Source organism: Thalassophryne amazonica, chromosome 16 (genome assembly GCF_902500255.1).
Source record: "Thalassophryne amazonica chromosome 16, fThaAma1.1, whole genome shotgun sequence".
NCBI lineage: Eukaryota > Metazoa > Chordata > Actinopteri > Batrachoidiformes > Batrachoididae > Thalassophryne > Thalassophryne amazonica.
This window is the reverse complement of record NC_047118.1, coordinates 79,531,428-79,545,778: the sequence shown is the minus strand read 5'-3', so window position 1 is coordinate 79,545,778 and position 14,351 is coordinate 79,531,428. Positions and strand designations below refer to the sequence as shown.

Sequence of the window (14,351 nt, the reverse complement as noted above, 5' to 3'; positions counted from 1 at the left end):
CAATAAATACTAGATACTTTAAGACTTTTACTTGAGTAGCATTTCAATCGGTGACTTGAGCTTCTACCAAAGTCATTTTTTTTTAATGGGTATCTGTACTTTTACTTAAGTGTGATTTTCCGGTACTTTATACAACACTGCTTATCACTGGGATTCCTGACAAGAATATACAAAGACTTCAGTATGTTCAGAACAGCACCGCCAGGGTCCTGATGAGAGTGAGTAAGCACGAGCACATCACTCCCATCCTCCGTTCACTTCACTGGCTTCCCATTTCTGCCCGGATCACATAAAAAATTTCACTACTTACTTTTCAATGTTTATACAGTAACACCCCATCATACTTCACAGAACTCCTCACCCCTCACTGTCCTGCACGTTCTCTTCGCTCCTTCAACACTCACCTTCTTCCCATTCCCAGGACTCGATCCCGCATCACAGGAGGCCGTGCCTTCTTCTGCGCAGCCCCTCAACTGTGGAATGCCCTGCCTCCTCATCTGCCTCTTTTACCCAACGTTTTAATTGATTTTTAAATTTTTTACTTCCCCTATTGTTGTAATAATTTTTTTTATCTGACTATTTTTGTTTCTGTTTTAATGATCTTTCTTTTTAATTACTGTAGCACTTTGAGATTTATTGTAAACGTAAAGTGCATTATAAATTAAATGTATTATTGTGCAACCAGTACATTCTGAGTGCCAGTCCCAAGCCCGGATAAATGAGGAGGGTTGCGTCAGGAAGGGCATCCGGCGTAAAACAAGCCAACCCAACTATGCAGACTAAGAATCGAATTTCCATACCGGATCGGTCGCGGCCCGGGTTAACAACGTCTGCCACCGGTGCTGTTGCCCAACAGGGTGCCGGTGGAAATTGGGCTACTGCTGGGCGAAGACGACAAAGAAGAGGAGGAGAAAGTTTCCACAAACAGCGGGAGAAGAAGAAAACTAGAAGGGTGAAATGAGAGTAGGGACTTTGAATGTTGGTAGTATGACTGGTAAAGGAGGTTAAGCGAGTGTCTGACAGGGTGATAAGTGTGAAGTTGGAAATTGAAGGGGTGATGATGAATATCATCAGTGCATATGCCCCACAGGTAGGTTGTGAGATGAAGGAGAAAGAAGATTTCTGGAGTGTGTTAAATGAGGTGGTGGAGAGTGTGCCCAAGCATGAAAGAGTGGTGATGAAAAAAGTAGATGGGAGTACAAGGAGATGCGGTGTAAGGCGAAAAGAGAAGTGGCAAAAGTGAAGGAAAAGGCATATTGTGAGCTGTACAAGAAGTTGAATAGTAAGGAAGGAGAAAAGGACTTGTACCGATTGGCCAAACAAAGGGACAGAGCTGGAAAGGATGTGCAGCAGGTTAGGGTGGTAAAAGATGCAGATGGTAATGTGCTGACAAGTGAGGAGTGTGTGCTGAGAAGGTGGAGGGAATATTTTGAAGAGCTGATGAATAAAGAAAATGAGCGAGAGAAAAGGCTGGATGATGTGGTGAGAATAAATCAGGAAGTACAAGAGATTAATAAGGAAGAAGTGAGGGCTGCTATGAAGAGGATGAAGAGTGGAAAGGCAGTTGGTCCAGATGACATTCCAGTGGAGGCATGGAAATGTCTAGGAGAGATGGCAGTAGAGTTTCTAACCAGATTGTTTAATAAAATCTTGGAAAGTGAGAGGATGCCTGACGAGTGGAGACGAAGTGTACTGGTTGCTATTTTCAAGAACAAGGGTGATGTGCAGAGCTGCAGTAACTACAGAGGCATAAAGTTGATCAGCCACAGCATGGGAAAGAGTAGTAAAAGCTAGGCTTAGAAAACAGGTGAAGATCTGTGAGCAGCAATATGGTTTCATGCCGAGAAAGAGCACTACAGATGCAATGTTTGCTCTGAGAATACTGTTGGAGAAGTACAGAGAAGGCCAGAAAGAGTTACATTGTGTGTTTGTGGACTTAGAAAAAGCTTATGATAGGGTGCCAAGAGAAGAGCTGTGGTATTGTATGAGGAAGTCTGGAGTGGCAGAGAAGTATGTTAGGGTAGTACAGGACATGTACAAGAATAGTGTGACAGCGGTGAGCTGTGCAGTCGGAATGACAGACTCATTCAAGGTGGAGGTGGGATTACACCAAGGATCAGCTCTGAGTCCTTTCTTGTTTGCAGTGCTTATGGACAGGTTGACGGATGAGATCAGACAGGAGTCCCCATGGACTATGATGTTTGCAGATGACATTGTGATCTGTAGTGAGAGTAGAGAGCAAGTTGAGTCTAGTCTGGAGAGGTGGAGATATGCTCTGGAGAGCAGGGGATTGAAAGTCATTAGGAACAAAACTGAGTACATGCGTGTGAATGGGAGGGAGCCCAGTGGAATAGTGCAGTTACAAGGAGTAGAAGTGGTGAAAGTAGATGAATTTAAATATTTGGGGTCAACTGTTCAAAGTAATGGAAAGTGTGGTAAAGAGGTGAAGAAGAGAGTGCAGGCAGGGTGGAGTGGGTGGAGAAAGGTGGCAGGAGTGATTTGCGACCGAAGAATATCAGCAAGAGTGAAGGGGAAAGTTTACAAGACAGTAGTGAGACCAGCTATGTTGTACGGCTTACAGACGGTGGCACTAACAAAAAGACAGAAGGCGGAGCTGGAGGTGACAGAGCTGAAGATGTTGAGATTCTCTTTGGGAGTAACAAGAATGGACAAGATTAAGAATGAACATATCAGAGGGACAGCTCAGGTGGGACGGTTTGGAGACAAAGTCAGAGAGGCGCGATTGAGATGGTTTGGACGTGCAGAGGAGGGACCCAGGGTATATAGGGAGAAGGATGCTGAGGATGGAGCCACCAGGCAGGAGGAGAAGAGGGAGGCCAAAGAGGAGGTTCATGGATGTGCTGAGGGAGGACATGCAGGTGGTTGGTGTGACAGAGGAAGATACAGAGGACAGGTTGAGATGGAAACGATTGATCTGCTGTGGCGACCCCTAACGGGAACAGCCGAAAGACAAAGAAGAAGAAGATTATTATTATTAATATTATTATTATTGATGTGCAACCGAATAAAAAAAAGGCTGATTACAACCACACAGCTTTATACTTCATGATCATTTCATGAAATAAAAAGGTGATGGTCTAGTGGTTAAGTGTACATGGGTACATGAGTACATGGATCATAGAGCACACACATCACAGAGTACATGGAGCATAGAGAACACACATCACAGAGTACATGGAGCATAGAGAACACACATCACAGAGTGCATGGCTCACAGAGTACACACATCACAGAGTACATGGATCATAGAGAACACACATCACAGAGTACACGGATCATAGAGAACACACATCACAGAGTACATGGAGCATAGAGAACACACATCACAGAGTGCATGGCTCACAGAGTACACACATCACAGAGTACATGGATCATAGAGAACACACATCACAGAGTACACGGATCATAGAGAACACACATCACAGAGTACATGGAGCATAGAGAACACACATCACAGAGTGCATGGCTCACAGAGTACACACATCACAGAGTACATGGATCATAGAGAACACACATCACAGAGTACACGGATCATAGAGAACACACATCACAGAGTACATGGATCATAGAGAACACACATCACAGAGTACATGGATCATAGAGCACACACATCACAGAGAACATGGATCATAGAGCACACACATCACAGAGTGCATGGCTCACAGAGTACACACATCACAGAGTACATGGATCATAGAGAACACACATCACAGAGTACATGGATCATAGAGCACACACATCACAGAGTACACGGATCATAGAGCACACACATCACAGAGTACACGGATCATAGAGAACACACATCACAGAGTACACGGATCATAGAGCACACACATCACAGAGTACACGGATCATAGAGCACACACATCACAGAGTACACGGATCATAGAGCACACACATCACAGAGTACACGGATCATAGAGCACACACATCACAGAGTACACGGATCATAGAGCACACACATCACAGAGTACATGGATCATAGAGAACACACATCACAGAGAACACGGATCATAGAGCACACACATCACAGAGAACACGGATCATAGAGTACACACATCACAGAGTACACGGATCATAGAGCACACACATCACAGAGTACACGGATCATAGAGTACACACATCACAGAGTACACGGATCATAGAGAACACACATCACAGAGTACATGGATCATAGAGCACACACATCACAGAGAACACGGATCATAGAGAACACACATCACAGAGTACATGGATCATAGAGTACACACATCACAGAGAACACGGATCATAGAGCACACACATCACAGAGAACACGGATCATAGAGCACACACATCACAGAGTACACGGATCATAGAGTACACACATCACAGAGTACACGGATCATAGAGTACACACATCACAGAGTACACGGATCATAGAGAACACACATCACAGAGTACATGGATCATAGAGCACACACATCACAGAGAACACGGATCATATAGAACACACATCACAGAGTACACGGATCATAGAGTACACACATCACAGAGAACACGGATCATAGAGCACACACATCACAGAGAACACGGATCATAGAGCACACACATCACAGAGTACACGGATCATAGAGCACACACATCACAGAGTACACGGATCATAGAGAACACACATCACAGAGTACACGGATCATAGAGTACACACATCACAGAGTACACGGATCATAGAGTACACACATCACAGAGTACACGGATCATAGAGAACACACATCACAGAGTACACGGATCATAGAGTACACACATCACAGAGTACATGGATCATAGAGCACACACATCACAGAGTACATGGATCATAGAGAACACACATCACAGAGTACACGGATCATAGAGCACACACATCACAGAGTACATGGATCATAGAGTACACACATCACAGAGTACACGGATCATAGAGCACACACATCACAGAGTACATGGATCACAGAGAACACACATCACAGAGTACACGGATCATAGAGTACACACATCACAGAGTACACGGATCATAGAGCACACACATCACAGAGTACATGGATCATAGAGAACACACATCACAGAGTACACGGATCATAGAGCACACACATCACAGAGTACATGGATCATAGAGCACACACATCACAGAGTACACGGATCATAGAGCACACACATCACAGAGTACATGGATCATAGAGAACACACATCACAGAGTACACGGATCATAGAGTACACACATCACAGAGTACACAGATCATAGAGCACACACATCACAGAGTACACGGATCATAGAGAACACACATCACAGAGTACACGGATCATAGAGAACACACATCACAGAGTACACGGATCATAGAGCACACACATCACAGAGTACATGGATCACAGAGTACACACATCACAGAGTACATGGATCATAGAGCACACACATCACAGAGTACATGGATCATAGAGCACACACATCACAGAGTACATGGATCATAGAGAACACACATCACAGAGTACATGGATCATAGAGCACACACATCACAGAGTACATGGATCATAGAGCACACACATCACAGAGTACATGGATCATAGAGTACACACATCACAGAGTACATGGATCATAGAGCACACACATCACAGAGTACATGGATCATAGAGAACACACATCACAGAGTACATGGATCATAGAGAACACACACCCCAATCAGAAGTGGGTGACATTTTTTTTTCAAAAAAGGGACCTCGCAAATGACTTTAACCGGCTAAAACTGTGCTCTCTGAGCGCCCATGAATGCAGCACAAGCTGCGCTTCGCACCCCACCTCACCTGTTGTGACGCCGAAGTTTCCCTAAAAGACACTACGACACGCCAGCACACACGGCTGCCAGGAAAACTTTGCGGAGAAAGAAATATAAAATTGATACATTCACCAAGTATAAATTAATAAACAATGAGGAATAAGTTTTCAGTGGTATCTTGTTTCCCTCGTCGTTTCAGGTGAACTGAAAACAAGGACGGACGTCAACACTGGTCACATCAGCCGGCAAAACCTTCGTTGTAGCTAGATTTCAGAATGTTCTGGAGTTATGGGGTAAAAACAGCAAATATAGTGACAAAGGTCAGTTTCAGTTTGTACAGGGGTCAAACGTTAAACTTGCTCCAATTTTTTATTCTTAATTCTTAATATTCAATTTTTTATTATTAATTATTCTGTAATTATTGTATGGCTTTTGCCTTGCAGTATAAAGCGCCTTGGGGCAACTGTTGTTGTGATTTGGCACTATATAAATAAAATTGATTTGATTTGAATTTTGGTAAAAAAAAAAAAAGCAAATTCTTGGTTTAGTTAATAGTATTTTAAAAAGGAATAGTTTGCACCATCTGTCACGCTAAGTTATCATGTTACGCGGTAACATATGTCACATGTCATAGAATCCAATGGACGTCAACCTTGTTTGACCTTTACTTTGGAGACCAAACATTCGACATAGTCAAAACTATTCCATTTATTAATCCTATTCACTCAACCAATAATTTGCATCACTTTTTACCAAAACTGAAGTAACTTTAACTTTCGCCCTTGTACAAACTGAAACTGACCTTTGTCACCATTTTTGCTGTTTTTACCCCATAACTCCAGAACAGTCAGTCATGGATAGCCCAAACTATACATTTTTGGAATCCTTATGATCACACAAATAGTGTGGTATAGTTTTCCACATGATTGGAGAATTTTTATATTTTGACCCCTGTGTAATTCTTTATTGACCCCTGTAGCTCATTAGAGGTCACCTCCAGGATGTCTCCATATCTGAAAATAAACATTAGTTAATTTAGAATACGTGTGCCACATTTCATGCTTTTATCACAAACTGAACAATTGTTTTGGTTATCTGCTGCACTACTACAGCAATGTTCGTTTTGTGATCATGAAAACACAATTTACAGATCTATGACGCCCATTGGAGCGCTTGAAATTACCATTCCACTCACATTTTTTACACACATTGTTTATAGTTTTTTCTATATTGGTCTGCAAAAATGTTGTTTTAACGTTACATGAAAATTGGTCGGTGGTGCAAAAAGCTTGCGGGCCGCTGCTCTAGGCTATATGAAACTTGGACTCGTGACGCTATAATCCAGATTCCTGACCTATAATAATAATATATAATAATATAATTAATAATTAACTGTGCTTTACTTTTGTTAGTCTTTAAATGCAACAGCTACAGACTTCAGCTCCTTAATTTGCTGCTGTGTGAATCCTAGCAGTGGTTAGCTTCTCGTTAGCATTATATAGCATAATCATTATAGAACTCTCTCTCTCTCTCTGGTGTTTAGGTGTATAGTATTTGTTCACTGGGGGTTCGGTATGGACGGGTGGGTGTGCGTGTTTGGGGGTGGATTCGTCGGGCCGATAGTGGGCTGGTCCAGAGGAAAAATGCCAGGGCCGAAATTTGTTCCCAGTCCGACCCTGTCACAGAGTACATGGATCATAGAGAACACACATCACAGAGTACACGGATCATAGAGAACACACATCACAGAGTACACGGATCATAGAGCACACACATCACAGAGTACATGGATCATAGAGTACACACATCACAGAGTACATGGATCATAGAGCACACACATCACAGAGTACATGGATCATAGAGTACACACATCACAGAGTACATGGATCATAGAGCACACACATCACAGAGTACACGGATCATAGAGCACACACATCACAGAGTACACGGATCATAGAGCACACACATCACAGAGTACACGGATCATAGAGCACACACATCACAGAGTACACGGATCATAGAGCACACACATCACAGAGTACACGGATCATAGAGCACACACATCACAGAGTACACGGATCATAGAGCACACACATCACAGAGTACACGGATCATAGAGCACACACATCACAGAGTACACGGATCATAGAGAACACACATCACAGAGTACACGGATCATAGAGCACACACATCACAGAGTACACGGATCATAGAGAACACACATCACAGAGTACACGGATCATAGAGAACACACATCACAGAGTACATGGATCATAGAGAACACACATCACAGAGTACATGGATCATAGAGCACACACATCACAGAGTACATGGATCATAGAGCACACACATCACAGAGTACATGGATCATAGAGAACACACATCACAGAGTACATGGATCATAGAGAACACACATCACAGAGTACACACATCACAGAGTACATGGATCATAGAGAACACACATCATAGAGCACACACATCACAGAGTACATGGATCATAGAGCAGTGATTTTCAACCTTTTTTGAGCCGCGGCACCCTTTTTATATTTACAAAATCCTGCGGCACACCACCAACCAAAATAATATTATAATTCTATTACCTCTGGTTTTGCGCAAAACCCAATTATCGCAATAGAAAATCGATACAGAAAACACCGCATTTCGAAAATCCTCAAGCTATTTGCGCTCTGATCTCAAGTGTTTTTTTTTAGACGTGTCGACACTTTTATTCACAATAATCTGCCACTCTAATATTCACGGAGCGCAGAGGCTGCCTTCAGCGAACCCAGTTGTGAACGAGAAGGCCCAAGTCTGACCACCGTGACATCAACGGAGGTCAGGCCGCCTTCCCCGCACACCTCCACAGCCAACGCGGTTTCTCCTTCCCCAGAGGAGCCATGCTCCATGAGCAGCTGAGATTCATGCTGTAGTCAGCAACCCGTAACCATGGAGACGCACAACATTATGTGCGCAAGTATCTCTATTATACTATAGTACAGCGCTTCGCTGCCATCTACTGGAATAAAAGAGCATTACATCATCTGCCACACTATTACAGCACATACACCCGATAATGGTGATATTTGATAATTGCCCATGGCACCCCTGACGATCAATCACGGCACCCTAGGGTGCCGCGGCACCCCAGATGAGAATCACTGTCATAGAGAACACACATCATAGAGTACATGGATCATAGAGTACATGGATCATAGAGAACACACATCACAGAGTACATGGATCATAGAGAACACACATTACAGAGTACATGGATCATAGAGAACACACATTACAGAGTACATGGATCATAGAGAACACACATCACAGAGTACATGGATCATAGAGAACACACATTACAGAGTACATGGATCATAGAGAACACACATTACAGAGTACATGGATCATAGAGAACACACATCACAGAGTACATGGATCATAGAGAACACACATCATAGAGCACACACATCACAGAGTACATGGATCATAGAGAACACACATTACAGAGTACACACATTACAGAGTACAAACATCACAGAGTACATGGATCATAGAAAACACACATCATAGAGCACACACATCACAGAGTACATGGATCATAGAGAACACACATTACAGAGTACACACATTACAGAGTACACACATCACAGAGTACATGGATCATAGAAAACACACATCATAGAGCACACACATCACAGAGTACATGGATCATAGAGAACACACATTACAGAGTACACACATTACAGAGTACATGGATCATAGAGAACACACATCACAGAGTACATGGATCATAGAGAACACAAATTACAGAGTACACACATTACAGAGTACATGGATCATAGAAAACACACATCATAGAGAACACACATCACAGAGTACATGGATCATAGAGAACACACATTACAGAGTACACACATTACAGAGTACACACATCACAGAGTACATGGATCATAGAAAACACACATCATAGAGCACACACATCACAGAGTACATGGATCATAGAGAACACACATTACAGAGTACACACATTACAGAGTACACACATCACAGAGTACATGGATCATAGAAAACACACATCATAGAGCACACACATCACAGAGTACATGGATCATAGAGAACACACATTACAGAGTACACACATTACAGAGTACATGGATCATAGAGAACACACATCACAGAGTACATGGATCATAGAGAACACAAATTACAGAGTACACACATCACAGAGTACATGGATCATAGAGAACACACATCACAGAGTACATGGATCATAGAGTACACACATTACAGAGTACATGGATCATAGAAAACACAAATTACAGAGTACACACATCACAGAGTACATGGATCATAGAGAACACAAATTACAGAGTACACACATCACAGAGTACATGGATCATAGAGAACACACATCACAGAGTACATGGATCATAGAAAACACACATCATAGAGAACACACATTACAGAGTACACACATTACAGAGTACATGGATCATAGAGAACACACATCACAGAGTACATGGATCATAGAGAACACAAATTACAGAGTACACACATCACAGAGTACATGGATCATAGAGAACACAAATTACAGAGTACACACATTACAGAGCACATGGATCATAGAGAACACAAATTACAGAGTACACACATTACAGAGTACATGGATCATAGAAAACACACATCATAGAGAACACACATCACAGAGTACATGGATCATAGAAAACACACATCATAGAGAACACACATTGCAGAGTACACACATTACAGAGTACATGGATCATAGAGAACACACATCACAGAGTACATGGATCATAGAGAACACAAATTACAGAGTACACACATTACAGAGTACATGGATCATAGAAAACACACATCATAGAGAACACACATCACAGAGTACATGGATCATAGAAAACACACATCATAGAGAACACACATTACAGAGTACACACATTACAGAGTACATGGATCATAGAGAACACACATCACAGAGTACATGGATCATAGAGAACACAAATTACAGAGTACACACATTACAGAGTACATGGATCATAGAAAACACACATCATAGAGAACACACATTACAGAGTACATGGATCATAGAGAACACACATCACAGAGTACATGGATCATAGAGAACACAAATTACAGAGTACACACATTACAGAGTACATGGATCATAGAAAACACACATCATAGAGCACACACATTACAGAGTACATGGATCATAGAGAACACACTTTACAGAGTACATGGATCATAGAGAACACACATCACGGAGCACACACATCACAGAGTACATGGATCATAGAAAACACACATCACAGAGTACATGGATCATAGAAAACACACGTTACAGAGCACACACATCACGGAGTACATGGATCATAGAGAACACACATCACGGAGCACACACATCACAGAGTACATGGATCATAGAAAACACACATCACAGAGTACATGGATCATAGAGAACACGCATTACAGAGTACATGGATCATAGAGAACACACATCACAGAGTACATGGATCATAGAAAACACACATCACAGAGTACATGGATCATAGAGAACACAAATTACAGAGTACACACATCACAGAGTACATGGATCATAGAGAACACAAATTACAGAGTACACACATTACAGAGTACATGGATCATAGAGAACACAAATTACAGAGTACACACATTACAGAGTACATGGATCATAGAAAACACACATCATAGAGAACACACATCACAGAGTACATGGATCATAGAAAACACACATCATAGAGAACACACATTACAGAGTACACACATTACAGAGTACATGGATCATAGAGAACACAAATTACAGAGTACACACATCACAGAGTACATGGATCATAGAGAACACACATCACAGAGTACATGGATCATAGAAAACACACATCATAGAGAACACACATTACAGAGTACATGGATCATAGAAAACACACATCATAGAGAACACGCATCACAGAGTACATGGATCACAGAGTACATGGATCATAGAAAACACACATCATAGAGCACACACATTACAGAGTACATGGATCATAGAGAACACACTTTACAGAGTACATGGATCATAGAAAACACACATCATAGAGAACACGCATCACAGAGTACATGGATCACAGAGTACATGGATCATAGAAAACACACATCATAGAGCACACACATTACAGAGTACATGGATCATAGAGCACACACATTACAGAGTACATGGATCATAGAGAACACAAATTACAGAGTACACACATCACAGAGTACATGGATCATAGAGAACACACATCACAGAGTACATGGATCATAGAAAACACACATCATAGAGAACACACATTACAGAGTACATGGATCATAGAAAACACACATCATAGAGAACACGCATCACAGAGTACATGGATCACAGAGTACATGGATCATAGAAAACACACATCATAGAGCACACACATTACAGAGTACATGGATCATAGAGAACACACTTTACAGAGTACATGGATCATAGAGAACACACATCACAGAGCACACACATCACGGAGTACATGGATCATAGAGAACACACATCACGGAGCACACACATCACAGAGTACATGGATCATAGAGTACATGGATCACAGAGTACATGGATCATAGAGAACACAAATTACAGAGTACACACATTACAGAGTACATGGATCATAGAAAACACACATCATAGAGAACACGCATCACAGAGTACATGGATCACAGAGTACATGGATCATAGAAAACACACATCATAGAGCACACACATTACAGAGTACATGGATCATAGAGAACACACTTTACAGAGTACATGGATCATAGAGAACACACGTTACAGAGCACACACATCACGGAGTACATGGATCATAGAGAACACACATCACGGAGCACACACATCACAGAGTACATGGATCATAGAGTACATGGATCACAGAGTACATGGATCATAGAAAACACACATCATAGAGCACACACATCACAGAGTACATGGATCACAGAGTACACACATTACAGAGAACATGGGTCATAGAGAACACACATTACAGAGTACATGGATCACAGAGTACACACATTACAGAGAACATGTTATGTGTCGGACGCAGCCCGGAGAACCGACCAGCGTTTGAAGGACCCAGTATAAAATAAGCAGAGCACGGTACCCCGCCAGGTGGCCGCGACAAACCAAGTCTGTGAAAGAAGGAATCATTATGTGAGTCCACACTCAACACACAGAGAGAACGCTCAAAGGTGCACAAACAGCAAACACTTCCTGGCTTAATTACTAATCAGCTTCCCACCCTGCAGGCATGGAACATCCAGTTCACAAAACTCCACAGCAGTGGAAGCTGATTAAACGACTACATACAGCTCAATATAATAAAGGTGTGAGGGACACCATATTTACTGACTGTATAAATGTTAGTCACAAAATCTAACGTACCTCAGGAAGTGTGCTGACGAGCGTGAGACCTCACCCCCTCCTCTTTCACAGACCATGCATCAAACCTGGACGTTCTCTGCATCCACTGATGATGAGATGGCTCTCGAGACGACGATCTCACCCGTCTGGTCACAAGGTCGAGTCTCTGGCAAATACACACTGTGTACTCCAGTCTTAAATGCCACCATGTTCCAATCCATGTAGATGCACCACAGCTGTGAGTCCTGACGAGCCGCAGGTGATCAGCCTCAGGTGATCAGGGTGAGGTCCTGATAAACTCAGCTACACAGCCACTCAGTCTCAAATGCAAGCCACCTGGAAGGAAAAACAGAAGACAGAAACAAAAAGGCAGCCAGGCCCCCCAGCCATACAACAGTACCCCACCCTCACGGGAAGCCTCCCGGCGACCACACAAACCTGGCCCAGGAGAAACACCCCCCTCCAGGGACCATGGCTGGAAACCGTATCCGCATTCATCTTCCAACAGAATCTTCATCTAACAGAACGGTAGATGTCTTCTCCTCTGGCTGCATCTTTGCCCTTGTTTCTATCAGTCAATTAGCACAGGTGTGGCCAGGAGTTCTTGAACCTGTGCGGTCAGCCTTTGTCCAACCATGTTCACAGTCTGATTAGTCATAAAACAAAAAAGACAAACACAAACAACCAAAACACCCCCCCCCCCCCTCCCCAGAGGCCCGTTCCATCAAACCCCGGGAAGGGGAGAAAAGAAAAACAACCCAAACTTAAGCTAACAAATAAAAATGCTAACACCCCCCCCAACGACATGTAGGGACCAACACCCCCCAGAGGACATCCCACCAGCTCCAGGAGTAATAACCACAGCCGAGGTCCCTCTGGGATCCAACATCGCCAACGGGGACACCCAGCGCCTCCCAGAGGACCATTCCATCAACCCCAGGAGACGCCTCCCCTCATGACCAACGGACCCAGCCCCGGCCATCTATGGCTAGATGGACCCACAGCCCTTTCCCCCCCAGAGGACACCACAGTCAAACCCTGAGGGCGGAAACTGGGGGGGAAAAAATAAAAGGAGAAAAAAAAAAACATACAAACAAAACAACCCCAACCCCACCCCCTTGGCGCAGTGGAAACTGGAAGCA

The 14,351-nt window shown here is 42.9% G+C and overlaps 1 protein-coding gene across 1 annotated transcript in view; it reads right to left on the bottom strand.

Annotated features, from left to right (window-relative positions):
- Positions 1-14,351, bottom strand: part of scn4ab (sodium channel, voltage-gated, type IV, alpha, b) — a 214,308-nt gene that overhangs the window by 153,919 nt on the left and 46,038 nt on the right.